The sequence below is a fragment of the Artemia sp. Qi Xiang Cuo genome, chromosome 4 (assembly GCF_049724085.1).
Source record: "Artemia sp. Qi Xiang Cuo chromosome 4, ASM4972408v1, whole genome shotgun sequence".
Lineage (NCBI taxonomy): Eukaryota > Metazoa > Arthropoda > Branchiopoda > Anostraca > Artemiidae > Artemia > Artemia sp. Qi Xiang Cuo.
The window spans coordinates 16,815,842-16,824,099 of record NC_142797.1 but is presented as its reverse complement, the minus strand read 5'-3'; the positions used below and the strand labels follow the sequence as shown (position 1 = coordinate 16,824,099).

Sequence of the window (8,258 nt, the reverse complement as noted above, 5' to 3'; positions counted from 1 at the left end):
ATTAGAAGATAAAGAAAAACAAAGAAATGGAGAGAAAAAGTGAATGAAATTGTCTTATGCAAAATTTTTATAGATAGTACTTTACGTCACCGACGACCCGCGTGTTAAGCGAAGCGTAACACGCGGAAAAAGATTTTGGATCTGGTACAATTTTTTTGTCTTTGGTACATTTTTCATGCAATTTGTGGTACATTTGGTTTTTAGGTGTTGGTAACACTGCATAATGGCTGTCTCTACTATATCTCTACTATTTATGATGAAACATGTTTCTGTTAGCTGGCAGGATCACGTGCTCTCATGCTTTTGGGCTTGTTGCCGATATGTTTTTTCAAATACCTCCTAATCACAGTATTTAGGCGATGGACCAGATCAGGGGTCTCGTCGAAGGGGCCAGAGGTCTGGCACTTTATCAGTGTTTGCGAGATATTTCAGCTTACAGTTTACCCACGACAAATTTCAGATGCAAAAAAGTCTTATGCAAAAATTGACACCACTTCAGTTTTTTTCATAATTTACTGCACTGCTATCTTCTATCAGTTTCAACTGTTTTAAATATTTCGATTAACGGGTTAGTCAGTAGTCAGATAGAAGTAATTCTCAGATTATTTTGATAAAATATCTATTTTCTTGTCATTTTCAACTGTTCTGATTAGTATATGCCAATTATTACAAAATCTCTACGTGCCAGGCGTGCGAAGAATCATATTATACAATAAACTGATTTCTAGATAATGATGAAGCAAGCAACAACTTTCTCAGGACTCATGGTATCCTACCATCAACTAATGTGCCAAAGATGCAATAGCCTACACCATGCAACTACTACGCATCTGAAATCATGTGGAAGAGTATTAAGAGCTACATTTTCCCAAATATCAAAAGAAGAAGGTTCTGCCATTATTCAGTAACTGATAAAAAAGGGAGTTTCATGCATCAGGCCAGGATTAAGCCACATAAAATTCTGATATTTATAAATCATTTTCTGTCAGATCATTGGGACCATAACACAGTGATGAGGAACTCCAAATAAATAGGAAAGAAAGTATTGAGTGGAGGTCTTTTTGCCCAGAAGTTCTGATGGCTTGGCTAGGAAACCAAGAACCTATAGGAGGGCAAGGTGTTGAGGTTGAAATAAATGAAACTTTGATGATGAGAAGAAAGTACCAGAGGGGGAGGATTTTTGGAAATTTTTGGTTTTTAATGGAATTGAGAGAGGGAGCAAGATAAAAATTATTGTAGGCTACCTTTGACTGATGGTGGAGAAGGTCTTCAAAGAAACAAGGGAACTTTAATTCCAATCATTAAAAATATATCAAACCTGGAAGTGTTATTTACAGTGATAAATAGGGAGCGTATAATACATTGTTCAGCCATGGATATACTCACCATCAAATCAATCACTCAATGAATTTTGGGTAAATTTGAAGTGGGCCACATAACTTAGCTAAGATGGAAGTGAAAACTTCCATCTTACACAACTCAAATATAAATACATCAACTCAAATATAAAACGTTTTCCTACTGTTTCAAGCTTTTAATGCCATTGACAAAAATAGCATTGAATTTTGTGATTCAAAACTTTGCTGTTAACAATTCATGGTATTTTCCAATTCAGGGTATATATTTGCACATTGAGGGGGTAGGTGTTGGCAAACTTGCAATTTGCCATATGACTTAGCTAGGATGAGAGGGAAAATGTGAAAATGAAAATGAGAGTGAAAATGTCTTTCATTATTCATGTAAAATACCCTTAAGGGCTCAAGATGCAATTAGCCCCAGAAGCAATTACTGAATTATATGAAAGGAGCATAAAAAAGACATCCAATGATGTTTTCACTTTCATCTTTCTAAATTATGTGGCCCACTGTAAATTTACCAAATCTTGTTGATTCACAGGATTGTTCCATTCATACCCAGAATGTAGAATGACTATAGAGAACCTTCAAACACTCCAAACAACCAGGGATGCAAACTGTATACATGGAGCATTATATTTTCTGCTTTTTTCTTTCTTCAAACATGGGGTGTTTATTTGGTAAAATTCTAGTTTAGCTACTTTTTGCTATCTTGGAGAGGGGTTAGGTTAGGAAAATGAGTAAATTTTCAGTGGGCCTTATAATTTAGCTAAGATGAAAGTGAAAACATCATTTGATGCCTTTTTTATTCTCTTTCATTATTCATATAAAATAATTTCAGGCCCTTTAAGGGCTTGAGATGCAATTAGCATCAGAGCCAATTATTGAATTGTGAAAAAGCATAAAAAAAGGCATCAAATGATGTTTTCACACTCATTTTAGCTAAATTATAAGGCCCACTTCAAATTTACCAGAAAATGAAACTTTCAGGGATATGTCCACAGACTAAATTGTGTCCCAGGAAGGTACTTTGAAGCACCTATCCCCTCCCCATCTACCTCAAAAGGGCAGTGACTTTTAATGACCTTTAAAAATCTTTGTATTATGAGAGTGAAGCCTTACAAAACAGATCTTCTGCTTAAATGAAGTACAAGAAAACTGTTTTCAACTTCACAACTTTGTTCAATCCCAGTAGAAAAAAAACAATTGATATGGTTTAAAATTCTACTCAAATAACAGGAATTGCATTTTCAGAACTAAAACCAGAGAAAAAGAAACTGAAAATTAAGGTATAGGCTTACTGTAGTTTTGTCACAATTCCAATAGGTACAGGCCTGTCAAGTAGGCAAATTTCTAAGACTTAGAAATCAGAAGAGAGTTAACATAGAAGCTTGGCAATACCTTCCCAGAGTATGTTTTTGGCCCTGGATTCATTAGTGAAATTTTTATTTTCCTAACCCCCTTTCCAAGATAGCAAAAAGATGCTAAACTAGAATTTTACTGCAGAAACTACTATGCTTAGAAAGAACATTAAAAAATAACTTAGATGCTGAATTTATTTTTCAGCTTAGCCTACTGAATTAGTCAACTCTCCTATGAAATACTAGTACTTGGGTAGATGAAACAGTGTATTGTCAAATTTGAAGTGGCCAAGCACATTTTGTTTAATTTTAGAGATATGGTAGGTTGTTCCCAAGCTCCTTATGTAATTAGACATGCAGCTTCTTACAAAGCTGCAGTATTTCCTGTATGAATGATATATAGTGTATATAATGATATAGTATAGTCCACTCTTAAGCTTTAGTTTCCCTTTTAAATTATGCTATCAATTGGTATATTTCTTCTATAGGGGCTATTAAGGTATTGGTAGCAACATTTTGATACATGGATAAGTTCCTGTTTTGTAATTTGAGCAAAATTAATAAAAAAATAAGCAAATAGAAGAGGTCTTTCAAGACAGTTTTCTTTCTCATTATATTCTTTTGTGTGTTCTGGCTGATGTCTACCAATCTCTTCAGATATATTTAGTCTCCTAAACATTCCAATTGTCTATGCAGATATGTTTTTTTTAAGTTGCACTTATTCAGGCTGGGTAAAACTTCTGGCTTTTGAATGAAACTTGTATTACCAGCATGTTTGTAATTTTGACAATATTTATAATTCTAGAGTACCTTGGTCATTAATCATATAGGCTATTAATAGTCAGATTAATAGTCTATAGGTTTGAGTGTGAAGTTGATCTGAGTAAAGACATAAAATCAATAGGGGCGTTTTTTCACTCATCTGTGTGCTAAGATCTTACATCTTTGGTCGTTTTTGTGCAAACGTCTTTCATCATTCTGCTCTGATCAGCGGTCTGAGAACAATTGAGTAGATCATCAAAACCAGTTCTCTCACCATTATTCTATATGGAAAAACAGTGGCGGTCTTCACACTTATTGCTAACATTAGTGAGCTGTAAGATCTTAGAACAAAGATGAGTTTAAAAACGATAATCTTTGCAGAAAGATGTAAGATCTTAGTGCTAAAAAACGGGCCTAATATATAATGCAAAATAATCTTTTCAGGTATTTTTAAAACAGTAGAAAAGTGGAAAGTGTTTCCTGCTTAATGAGCAAGTTTTCAAATTTGCATAGTGAAGTTGTTGGTATAGTAGAAACTAATGGAGAACCATAATGCAGGGACTTCAGGAATGTTTTCAGAACTTGACCAGGTTGATTCACACCTCAAAGAAGTGGGGCACAATTTTCAGGTTTTGAAGGCTAAATGTTCAAATATGAAAGGTATCATTTTTGTTGATTTTTGTTGAAACTTCAGTATATTAAACAAATAACAATTATGCATTTGTAATATATTTCTTGATGACAGCTCTATAATTTTTCTGAAAATGTGCATACTACCATTTTCCAGTGTGAATAAATGATCTAGATAAGTCACAACTTTGATAAAGTTCTTTTCCCCCCTCCCAAACCCTTTAATGTTTTCATAAATTGACCACTGACTGAAATTAGATACCCCTCAAGATTGAAAGCCTTGAATATAAGTAGGACAAGTTTCAAAACACAAATTTGTTTGTTGACAAATTAGTTGATTCTGAGCTTTTAGAGAAAAACATTCCTATTTGACATCTGTGAGGTGAGTTTTGGATTCTTAATTCTTTTGCATTAAATGCCATACATTGTGCCAAAAACTATACTTATAATTTGCATTCCAGGGAGCTAAATATACATAGATACAGTTATTGTTTTTTTTAATAAGACTGTTCTCAGTAAGATAATTGTTCATTTCCTGGTGAGAAAAGAAGATCTGGATAGGTCACAACTTTTAAAAATTTGTTTAGGGCCTTAATTCTGGAAATTTAATGTCATATGAATAATGTCAGAAGTGCCTAGATCCTGGTGGTTTTACTTTCCACATCTAATAGAATTAAATCAAAGTTTGTTTGCAAAAGGAATTAATAAACTGTCTTTCTTTTTACCAAGCAAAGTTTGTTGCCCTGTGTCTTAAGCTAGTAGTCTCATGCAGGATCAAGCTATGTCCAACTGCAAGATTTTTGTTGAAGGATGGGTGGGGGGTCAAGGTAAATGTAAAAACTGACGAATTGTGATAAGATAAATATTTTTGAAAAAATATGGATATTTGGTTTAGGCAGGGCCCATTTATCTTTAATATCTAAACCATGGGAAAGCTTTTATTTTGAGACGTCTGAAGGAATCCAATAATTAGCAAGTGTCTGAAAAAGCCAGGTGAGCGATGACTCATACAGCTTAAATTTACAGCTTGAAAAGCTTCATAGGATGCTGGGAGTTAAATTTGATTCGGCCATTCATCGCCTTTGGTCAGAGGTGCGCGCGCAAAGGTGCATCTCAAAGTGTATTCGTTAATTGTAAGAGTTTTAATCTTTAGTTCCGTTTTTGAGTCTGATATATGTGGTTGTGGATACAGATAAGAAATCTTTCTTTATATCTTTGACCTATTTTACTTGGCCTTGGTAGGGTTGGCATCCTACAGCGAGACTGAGATTAGATTAGCTTGGTATGGAAAAAGAATTGTATACTAAGCCAGAGATCTTTCCTTGCGGGGGAATTGGGGAGTTCAATCCTTATGGTACTTGAGGTGGCTAAATAGCGTGGCATACTGAAACCACGCGGAAAGTATAGTTGCCAGAGAACCCTGACGGCTGTGTAAACCGCCAGAGACGGGAAAAGTAGAAATCCGTGGCGCCTAGAAGTTACACTGGCTCTTGGGATACCGCCAGATTACTCTGGTGGCATTAGAGGTTTTTCCCCAATTTCAGTGGCGAAGACCAATCATCTTCACCCTCCCCCCCCCCCCCCAATAATTATTATAAAGAACTAGTTGATTATGTTAAAAAAAATGACCAGGATTACAAAATATCTGTAGTCGTCATAAATTTAACAAGAGGTAGAAAGTGATGAATAATAAGCTGGTAAGATAGACTAAAGAGAATTTTATTTTAAAATATAAATTACAATAAAATACCAATTACACAAAAGAGAAATCCACTTAATCTCTGATCTGTATCAACGTTATTTATCTCAAAGAGAAATATTGTATTTTTTCATCTGACAATACTCCTTTTATGAGGTGAAAGAATTTTTTTATAGCCATTCAAAGTATTTATTGTTTGATCTTATCTTACTGCCTTCATTATGTCCTTCTAAATTGATGTTTTATTCATGTTCTTCTACAGCTGTGCAAATTACTGCTTCTAACAAGTAAACGTGTTGACCACAGTTGTATCCCAGTCACCAGGTGTTCTGGAACTTGGACTTATAATATATTAAATGACTTTTATTTTAACACTAACATATATCGTCCCGACTGGAGCAAGACTGATACATGGATTCTTGGTCACCAGCTCGCTAAGAATAAACAGTAAACTCATTCATGTAGATTTTTTTTTGGCTGCTGCATTGTGCCAAAATTAAAATACTGAATGCCTTAGTAATTTTCTCTTGGGATATACTTTATCCTACAATATAAATAAAAATCAGCAACCAATTAATGCCAATTTTTTAGTGGAAATGTTTTTACTCATGGGAACCAAAAATTTTGCATTTGCTACCAATATCTATAAAGTGTCGTGAGGACTAGTCTGTTGTTCAGACAGGATGAGGATTTTCATGGACTGTTTTACTGACAAAGATTGGTATTTTGGCAAAAATTGGCGAAACTGCTGTAAAATAGCATAAGTTTAATTTTTTATAGCATTGTGTTACCCGTTACTCAAAATAAAAATATGTTATTTTTTCCACGAGGGGGAGGGGGCTTGGCATTGGCTGAAGTCACTCAGAGTGATCATTACGAACCTATTAGTTGGGTTGAGAAACTTGCTTGAATTTCCAGGCTACTTTTAAGCTCTCTTTTAGTCGGAAATAGATGCTGTTTATTTACATAGTGCCAAACGCTCTGTTTGACCTTGTATAAATCACTGATTTCCGAAATTTTTGTAATTGAATTAAAATCGAGTGAAAAATCTCTGAAAGCGAAATTATCAATCAAAAGAGAGCTATTACAAACGCTTTCAGAAAATGTTGGTGCTAGTAAAACCAGATAAAGATTTGTTAATTTTATTTTCTGAGGAATTGTCTACAGATAATGGACTTGTGTCAAACAACAAGCTGTTGAAAAAATGTGGTTCTATTCACTTTCTAGGGCAATGATGAAAGAACGAGTGATGTGACTAGGACACCTTTTACGGTTGAGGTATGGCAGATTGCCAATGATTGTTCGTTCAAAAAGGGGCCAAACAAAAAGCAGTTCGTTCCTGAATGGGGTGGTAAGAGGTAATAAGGAAGGATTTAAAGAAAATTGGAACTTCATGGGAGGGAGCTAAGATTGAAACTTGAATCGATTGGGGTGGAGGAGGAGCGGAGCGTTGGCCTGAGGATGCTTGGTGCTGCAGTGAGTTGTTAGTAGTAGCTGTAGCAGTATTGACTCAAGTAAATATAAAAAATAATCATTGCTCTGCAGTATTTTGTGCGTATTTTCCCCGTAATGTAATACCTTCTTTATGTATTTATAATCTTTCATTTCTGTTAAACTTCGAGCAAATCTGAAGAAGCAAACGGCTTTTGCTATCTCAAAATAAGAAGGGCTACAGAGTAATGAATTATAACTAAAAGTAATGTAATTCCCACTGTTTCTGTCTCTTTCTTATAAAAAATAAATATCCTCTCTCCTCCAGCCTTTGAAACTTGACCCATATATTTTCTTTTATTCTATTTCTTTTGTAGGTGAAGTTGGTTCCCAACTCATAGCGATCTCTTCGTGTTTTATCCTCTCAGACTTGTGTGAATCAAAAATTGTGTTGAAGGAATGTCGACAGATTCTTGGTGAGTCTGATATTGTTAACAGTACTGTTCAACAGTCTGGATTTATACATCTTCAATGAATTTCTCACGTTTATGTTTCGTTTTATACATTTTGCATTAAAAAGTTACATTTTGACTTTATTATCTTGTTTTTGCATCAGATTTCGAAACATTACAGAAATCGGTACTTTGCTGCGGTATGATCTCTTTTGTTGCTTAAAAAGGACATTTGATCTTTTAATATTTATTTGAATGGTCCCTGTCCCGATATTCTATGACTACTGGCTCGATACGATTAACCCCTGTGAAAAACACCGCATCCTTAACTCTTCTTGGTAAAAATTTTAAATTTGGGATTTTTGGTCGTAGTCAGTGGCGTCAATCCCCTAAAATTACAGGGGGGGGGGATACAAAATATATTTTTCAAAATCAGAGAGGGAATTTTTGTTTCATTTTTTAATGAAAGTACCAAAAAAGGTACCGGTATACAAAAAAAGGCATTTTTAAAATCTAGGCGGGAGAATGCTCATCCATCCTAATTGACGCCACTGGTTACATTTCTAGT

At 34.7% G+C, this 8,258-nt stretch overlaps 1 long non-coding RNA gene across 6 annotated transcripts; it reads left to right on the top strand.

Moving 5' to 3' along the window:
- The first annotated feature begins 312 nt into the window (after nucleotides 1–312).
- LOC148952823 (uncharacterized) lies at nucleotides 313–7,828 on the top strand. Of its 6 annotated transcripts, none has more exons than XR_016141679.1 (3): nucleotides 313–396; nucleotides 3,923–4,138; nucleotides 7,616–7,828. It is a non-coding gene; the product is annotated as an uncharacterized LOC148952823 (long non-coding RNA). The 6 variants fall into 6 exon arrangements; XR_016141678.1 differs by lacking the exon at nucleotides 313–396 and adding an exon at nucleotides 439–568; XR_016141675.1 differs by lacking the exon at nucleotides 313–396 and adding an exon at nucleotides 601–888.
- The last annotated feature ends 430 nt before the right edge of the window (nucleotides 7,829–8,258 follow it).